We start from the raw sequence: 8767 nt of genomic DNA, 5'->3' as shown, positions 1-8767 counted from the left end.
ATTTATGGGTGTCCAAATGGTCCTTGGTTGTTACGTGGGTAGCTCCATCATGCTTAAGAATAGCCATCGAATTGTGGTAAGCAACGAAGTGAAACTTGCTTGTTGAACGACTTACCCTTCGAAGCACTGGCTAATGAGTTGGAGGAAAAAGTAGGGGTGACTTTTCATAGTTCCCGCTGTTGAATGTAATAACATTTTCTTTGCGCCGTAAAAAGATGAGTGTTACCCTTGAGACAGGCAGAATATTCCTAATTACGGCTGTCAATGTTCCTAGAGCGCTTATGGTGAAAACTAGATGTCCTCTTTCCCATAGGGGTCTCCACAGAAACGTAAAAAACCTTGTTGCGCCTGTATATATATGTATACACCACCCAGCACATTTCCACTTGAGTTTGTACTGAGGAACGAACAGCAAGATTAGATTATCTATAGAAGTTTTAAGCATCAAAATGCTGTAGCTTTCCTTTGTAGAAGATTTCTTTTCCTTTTCTAAATTTATAATCCCATTTCTTCCTTTTTTTGTTTCAGGATGACTCGGATGGCATCATACGCCCAATGAGTGAAGTCATCATACCAACTAAATTGCCGAACGGTCGTAGAACACGTTCGCATACGTAGAAAACTTAGCCACTCTCATTACATTATTTTACTCTAATTTTATGTATACGCTGTAAATTACGAAATACTTTCACGTTTTCGTACATATGTAATCATCGCTTCAGTGATGGCAGTCAATTTCAAAAGAGCGAGGTTTCTAAAAAAAGAAAAAGAAACAACCAAGCTTTGCGATGCGGATCGACGTCTTCGTGTAAACTCAGTATTGTTGGCATAACGAAGGCTTTTCTGCCACGTCGATTATATCATGATGTTTAAATGGAATGTTATGGTTCGATGTAACATCGGCAGTTAGGTTAAAGCACAGACGTCAGTTCCATCGAAGAGTACTTAACGTTACTGCGCGCTAACCTCGTTACTGCGCGTAACGTTACTGCGCGCTCATCAAAGAAGATGCAGCGTTAGCTTATTCCTGCGGTGTCGAGCAACGCAAGCATGTCGCTTGTTGAGTCATAGCAGTACGTAAGTAATGTTTATTACACTGTTATAACTGGCGATAGCCAGCACTGCAACAAGAAAAGACGGTAGACAATCATCACAACGGCTGACCTAATGCATTTATTTACTATCTGTACAGGATTGTTGCGTGCTTAGGGTCGTTGCAGCATATTTGTCTGTATGATGTCGACATTAAAAACAAACGGTATTTCCTTCTCTTGTTAATGCATGCAAATTGCGTTTTTATTAAATATCAATGTGATATCATCACGATAATACCTGGGGTTTAATGTCCCAAAACCACGATTTAATTATGAGAGGCGCCGTATAGTGGAGAGCTCCGGATATTTCAACCACCTGTGGTTCTTTAACGTGTTCCTAAATCCTAGGTACACGGGCCTCAAACATTTTCGCCTCCATCGAAAATGCAGCCGCCGCGGCCTGGATTCGATCCCGCGACCTTCGGGTCATCACTCGAGTGCCATAATCACTAGTCCACCATGGCAGGGCATGAATATCAATAACTACTTTCCTTGTTCCTGGCTAGATATAGACTCTAAGCGTTAAATACCAGCACGTGTGACACATAAGCGCATTCGCCTGGCGGTGGTAGGCTCTTGCGCACCACAAATGTGACTGCGGGAAATTGTTTTGCGACATACTTAATAGACCTATGTTACTTGTCATGCAACATATGCCACTTTTTACAGCAGAGCTGTTATGGTCTAGATTCGGCGTGTGTCATAGACAGAAATTTATCATCATCGTGATTCGGCACGCAGTGAGTCACCGCCCAAGCATTCTGTACAGAAGGTTCACAAGAAAAGCGGGAACGTGCCGCCCACCAGCTCTGCAGTGTCCCAGACTTTCGCCACTTAGTGCTATCTGCGCTATTGTTTTTTTTTTTTTTGGTATATGCCATGTTAGAGAAACGACCACGAGAGCGCCCAAACTATGCGTGTGCATAGATAGATAGATAGATAGATAGATAGATAGATAGATAGATAGATAGATAGATAGATAGATACATAGATAGATAGATAGATAGATAGATAGATAGATAGATAGATAGATAGATAGATAGATAGATAGATAGATAGATAGATAGATAGATAGATAGATAGATAGATAGATAGATAGATAGATAGATAGATAGATAGATAGATAGATAGATAGATAGATAGATAGATAGATAGATAGATAGATAGATAGATAGATAGATAGGGCTAAGGCATCTTTGGTTCACAGAAAGATGCATCGCATTTAAAATGCGTTGAATATTGAAGGCATGAAATTTTGCTCTGACTGTCCTCTCCTATGCAAAACTGTTCCACATTGTATATATTATATATATATATATTATTTGCTGCGCTTCCTTGCTGTGCAATTTCCTCCTTTTTGCCATACGTGCCCTTATATTTTCTACATTTCCAAAAGCACCCCAAAATTTTGAATACCTCTCTCTAAAAGACAATTAGCACCCAGAATTTAATCTTCGCATTCCGATTACATGTGGCGGTTCATTTTCCTGGACGACAGTAATGGTTTACGGTGGCATTACCATGGCGCACGCGATTTTTCACGCCGTCGGGATAGCGGTGGAAGTCGTTTGCATCAGCTTTCATTGCTCGTCAAGGGAAGCAGTCATTATACTTTATAGGCTCATAAAAAGGCGTCGTGTCGCGCGTAACACGAAGCCCACAAATGGCAAATTGACGCCGGTGAGTGAAGCTATATGCTCAGGTCCGTACAAAAAATGATGAGCATGACATTACGCGAAAGGGCCTCGCTTGGGCGAAGGCTGTACATTGGGAGAAGCAAACCCGTAACAAATGACGCCTTTCTCGACAATCTGCTCGCATTCCTCCGTTACTTCCAAGAATAAACTTTATCAAATACCAGGTTAAACAAATGTGAAAAATTAAGGAGTTTGTTTTCTGGAAGCATTTTTGGGATAGCTTTAGTGATTGCACGACACAAAAGGAAGACTTTGTTGTTGATTCTCGTTAGTTCTTCATTCTTCTTTTGTACCTTACCAGGTATTCCAGGAATTAAAAATAAAAATTAGATGTGTTCATTCAATACTGCTCTTTATTGTTGTAAAATGCCTCATGAAAGAATCTGCAAAATGTCGAGCTTGTGGAGATGTTTATTACGTCTTTTCATGCATGTTTGACTTTCGGAAAATTAAAAAATACCGTCAGAAAAATGATGATTACTTTTGTCTATGTGAATGATTCGTAGTGTATTTTGCCTTTGCAGTAGATTGTGCAAGCAACATTCTGGTGAACTATGCAGTTGGACAGTAATGAAACAAACATGGTTGATCCCTCCGTCATATGAATCGGAATAACACGAAAGTAAAGCGTGCCCTTACAGAAGTAACTGAATGTTTACTGTACATTGATATAACAGAGTTTGCACAATGTATATTGATGTCTGGCAGCTATAGCACCGTTTAACGTGGATGTGCCCACTTTGATGATTGGTGGTACATCTCCATCCCGACGACTAACGTCCCTGCTAAATGATTAAACAAACCCTTGTGGTAGCTGTAGTAGTTAACGGTGAAAGCGTAATCAGATAACTAGGTGTGGTAGCCAGAAGAGCCTCGCATATTGGACGCAGCACTTGGTCGCCATCCCGCGGCATGTTCAAATGTGATTGAACACGACGGCCGGACTGGAGGGAAACGCAGAGCGCGTCGTGCCGCCCCGGTAGCCCTACAGCGGTTTTTCTAGGAGCGAGCGCGTGAGCGGGGAACGCGGTGTTACAGCAAGGTGAGGCAGGCGCGCGTCGCAGAACTATGAGCGAGACCGACGCTTTTACGACACTTGGCTAAGGAGGCCACCTCGCGGTGTGTTAAGGCATTGACAAAATTGAACTATTGAAAACGCGCCGAATGGGAGGGACGTGGAACGCGTTGCAGGTGCTAATCGCGTAGGCCGCAGTGATGATGAATTACTTTACCGCTCCCAGAGGGCAACACCACCCCGTCGACAGGGAGAGTGGTAGATATAAAAGGCGCGTTTGTAAAGCCTTTAGAGTCTGTGACCGTGGCGCAGTGGATTGCGCGCCCGGCTTCTGTTGTTGCGGACCGAGCGTTCGTGGGTTCGATGCTCGTTGACGGACCTTTATTTCTTTGCCATTTGATTGTGCATATTTTTTTCGACTTCATTTCCGTGACGGAAATACGTCACTGAAGTCTTGGTGGACCCCGGTATAAAACACGTTCGTGTTAAAACATTGAATTTTGATTGATATATGATTATGGTTCGATGTGCACTAAAATTTGTCATCTGTGAGATAGCCAAGTGATAAGCACGCAAAAAATTCACCGACTATTAAGATACTGCCTAATGCGATTTCTGAGCGCAGCTTCGCGTTGGGGCAAGGCCAAATGTGTTCGAAGTCTTCGCTTTCCGCAAGGTGTAGACTGCGCCATAAATCATAATTTTTATCAAGTAGGACAGCACTAACTACGTCATTATTCGTCTTTCTGTGGATAAGCGAGGTACCCGCTACACATCTGCAAGGTATTATTTGCACTATCATGATGCTGTATGTGGCTGATGACTATGAATATTTATGGCTGTGCACTTTGCAGTGGGTGGGAAGCATTAACCCACACACTCGTTGTGCAGTTAGCATTGTGTGATGACTGGTTGTTATTTTGCCCTTCTGCCACGCTATATTACATAGGTTAGCGCCATTCCTTGCCCGACATGACGCCTGTGTAGGGTCTTCTTGCAAGTCGAGTTTGAAGAACCAGCGTGGCTCAGGCGTATAAAAACAGAGCCACGCTGGTTCTTCAAAGTCATTCGCAAAAAGGAGCCTATGCAGACAGGCAATAAAACAAAAGAAAAACCCGCGTGGCTTTGTGGTAGAATACTCGTCTGCCACGCGGTGGTCCCGGGTTGAAATACCGTTCTATGCTGAATGTTTTTTAACATTTTATTTTTCCATGCCTATCGGTTACACCAACAACGGCGACGCCTCTCAGCGCAGGAATGGGTGCCTAAGACCTGAGCTCTGAAAAGTCCATAAGGCCTCTGAAAAAAAAAATAGCTTTGCAAGAAAGACTCTCGCATCGTTGCCGAAAGAAGTTCCCAATTTGCAGTTAAAATAAATTAATTTTTTTTATATAAAGACAGCTACTTAGGCTTGCTTCGTTTCTATAAAAGGCATTCCTTAGTTTTCAAGGTGTATTGTCAGATCAAGAGGAACTGCTTAAAAACTTTCTTGATAACAAAACAATTTAAAAAATGACGGAAGTTTGCACTAAGTTGCGTAAAGCTTGTCACAGCTAAGCTGGTTGATCCTCAGCTCACCGTGCTGCAGCCGATGGTGGTTGGATTTATTTATTTATTTATTTTTATTTATTTATTTCCTCTATGCTGCGGTCATGGAAGACCATGCAGGTGGGAATCTATACAATTGCAAATTTACATGCACAAATGAAGCCTTAAGGCACACACGCTCAGAGAAAGGAGAAACAAAGCAAACGTATCAGTGTATCTAGAGGTAATAAAGGAAACCGGTGGAACCTGCCTAGATAGCAAAATACAGCCCATAATCGAGTACAAAACATATAGCAACAGGAAATTCTAGAAAAAAGTAAGCAAGCAGGAACTCTCCCCTAAATACGTCGGGTGTATCATACAGTATTTGCAGATGATGAAATAGCACTGCGTCAATAAAACATGTAGACGAAAAGTGACGAAATACAGAAGTAAAAAAAAAGTCACTTGAGCTTTCGGTGGTTAACTGCATTTCGAAAACACTAAGTAGCGTACTTGCAAATGCATTTGTAGATCCTTATGGAACAATTTTTTTCAGGCGGTGAATTCCAAACAGAAACGGTACGTGGAGAAATGAGTACTCGAAAAGTTTAATGCGCGTTTGATATGTAAGTACATTATGCGCATGCCGATTTGTGGATATGCGCGACAAAAATGGCACATTCACATTGAGTCTGTTGTGATAAAGCAAGAATAAAAATTTAAGTCTCGATATTTTCCTGCGTTGTGCTAATGTTGGAATCTTATTTGCCAGCATTAGAGATGACGGTGAATCTGTTCTCTTACATTTGTTAAATATGACGCACACTACCCACCTCCAGCGTGCTTGGGCGAAGAGGCGGCAGCCAGGAAACGGCGATGGACGGATCCCGAATTCGCGTAGAACTTGCCACAATGAAGTGTTGAAAACGCTGTCCCTTAACCACAGCGCAAGGCACTGTGCCAGTTGCCACGGCGTCGGCTCGGCGGCGGCTGCTCCTCGATGCAGTAACGGCTTGACTATTTTCAGCAACAACGCAGCAGGGATGTTTTGTTAACGGGCATCTTACTGCCAGCTTTAACAGCTTTGCTGTTGAAACTATTGCAGTACTTTTAAACGCAGTATTAGAGGCAACATGCAATAGAGGCTTGAATAGTAGAATGATTGGTATGCTTGCTCGTGCATTTGTATTATCACCTTTATTAACTATTTCTCTGAGAGATTATAAAATGATGATGCGCTGAACATCACCTATTTCATGGCAGTCCCAACATCAGATGCAACAACGTCCCAGTTTCCAACCTGAACACAATGAACAAGAAGCCGGAAACAACGCACCTAATTGGCTTGTCAAAATTTCTTTAAAAGAACTTGTGTGTCAGTGTGTGGTTAAACTCACTCAGGAGCAGGCCAGAGTAGGAAATGGGTAAACCTTGCACAGCTAAAGTCAAGCAAGCGGGTGCCGTTTCCTGCCGCGATGGCCGTATTTCAATGGCGCATGAATAAAAGTACACTTGTATGCTCTGATTGAGGCACACGTCAGAGAACCCCACGTGGCCAAAGTTATTCTGTATCCCCCCACTGCGGCAAGCCACGTAATCCTCTCGTGGTTTTAGCACGTAACCGCACATTGACCGAGGCAACCCGCTGTTATTTTTCACATGTTTCTTCGCACCATGGAATAACCTTCAAGTATCTCGCATCGTCAGATGTGTATTGTCAGTTGCGCTGAAATACCAGTCATATATATGCATAAGCGTAATTATTTATTCTGCGGCGGCACACCACGGAAACTAAATATTACTGCACGACCGTCGAAAGTTACGTCAATGCAACTTTATTTCAATACTGTATGTACGTGCAATATGCCTCAACTAAAATTCCTTTCATTAAAAGCGTGCGAACTTGAGCTGGGTGGCACATATTCATAGTAGAAAACAGCGCGATACAACAAAGACAAGAAAGACCAAACAGGACTTGCGCTAATGAAAAAAAAAAAAACGCTAGTCCTGTTTGATATTTCTTGTCTTTGTTGTATTGCGCTTTTTTCTAATCTAAAATTTCTGCAGTATTGTGGACTCAGCAAAACTGGCCCCCTGCTTTCAGTTTATTCTTTGCTGTATGTCTAATACTTTATTATTTTTCCGTACTGGGAAAAAGACACATATCAGCTGGTCGTGTTAGTCATGAGTTGAACTAAAGCCTAAATCCGCAACAGCGTTGCATAGAGAATGCGCAGAGGTGTTTATAGCTCATGTCACAGTCGTGCGTCAAATTCGATGTATTTTTCTTTCCTTAGCCAGAAGTTCAGTGCACTGGAAAAATACTGAATTGTAAACTACGTGTGACAATGCCATGGTTTTGTCTGTGTAAGGTATTTTTCTTTTTTGTTGTGTAAGTGTTGTACGTCAAAGGTGCTGGTATTGTCTTTTAGGTAACGTTTTTCCCTACTCCAATCTCGGACCTTACTGTGGTCGCTTGTCTCCTTTTCCCTGCAACTTATGTATACTTTCTTTTCTTCGTGCAAGTGCTTATCAATTTTTTTTTTGCCTGTAGAAATCCTTCGTCCTTACCCAGTGCTCTAGCTTGTTCTTGTCGGGATATCCGCAAATACCAGCCGCACACAGCGGAAACATTAGGAAGTAGTTAACGTTTAGAAAGGTTTCGACGCACACCTGATCTCCATTAGAGAGGGAGTATTTTGATCTTCGTGAGTGATCTGTTTTTAGGCATGAAAGTTTAACTTCTTCCACTTGAATTTCAGCATAATTATTCATATTAGAAAGAAAGTTATACCTTCTTTAAAAGCACGACATTACTGTTACGAAGAATCAAATAAAGTTTTCGTGTAGCACCAGCAAGGAGGGGGGACGGGGATTCACCGCGTAGACGGTGGTCTGTAACTATTGGGTAATGGCGGCGTACTCAGCGAGCTGGGCAGCCCAGATCAGATTTGGTCTTCAGGCATATAACGCTATGAATGGCACCGCAAATATTTTCTTTCTTGGAGTATACCGAACTAAACATTGGCTTGGCCATCGATGGCATTAAATCGCTCTTCTGTGCCTTTTGTTGCATTTTGTTGGTAAGTCGTTTCATGCTGCCTCGGGAAAAACTCGTCGACCCAGCAGACTTTCACAGCCATCAGACTCTAGAATTGTTTTTCACATACAGATGAACGGTTAGGTCATTTCGCTTTCTGACCAGTTGCGTTAAAATAAGTTATAACTCACTGTTAGACGTTGTGATGATGCTTCCGTGTCGTAGAGGCAATGTTCCTAAAGATTTATGCTAACATGACGCGCTGTAATAGACGTATGTTGGGTCCTGATGCTGCTGAGCTCATAGCTGGTGCCTGCTTTTACGTTTCATATTAGTTTGTTCATGGAGAGTTCCTATATCTTATTACGCATAACGTGATCCACCGACCATC

This window comes from Rhipicephalus sanguineus, chromosome 11 (assembly GCF_013339695.2).
Source record: "Rhipicephalus sanguineus isolate Rsan-2018 chromosome 11, BIME_Rsan_1.4, whole genome shotgun sequence".
Lineage (NCBI taxonomy): Eukaryota > Metazoa > Arthropoda > Arachnida > Ixodida > Ixodidae > Rhipicephalus > Rhipicephalus sanguineus.
Note: the sequence above shows the minus strand (reverse complement) of the source record.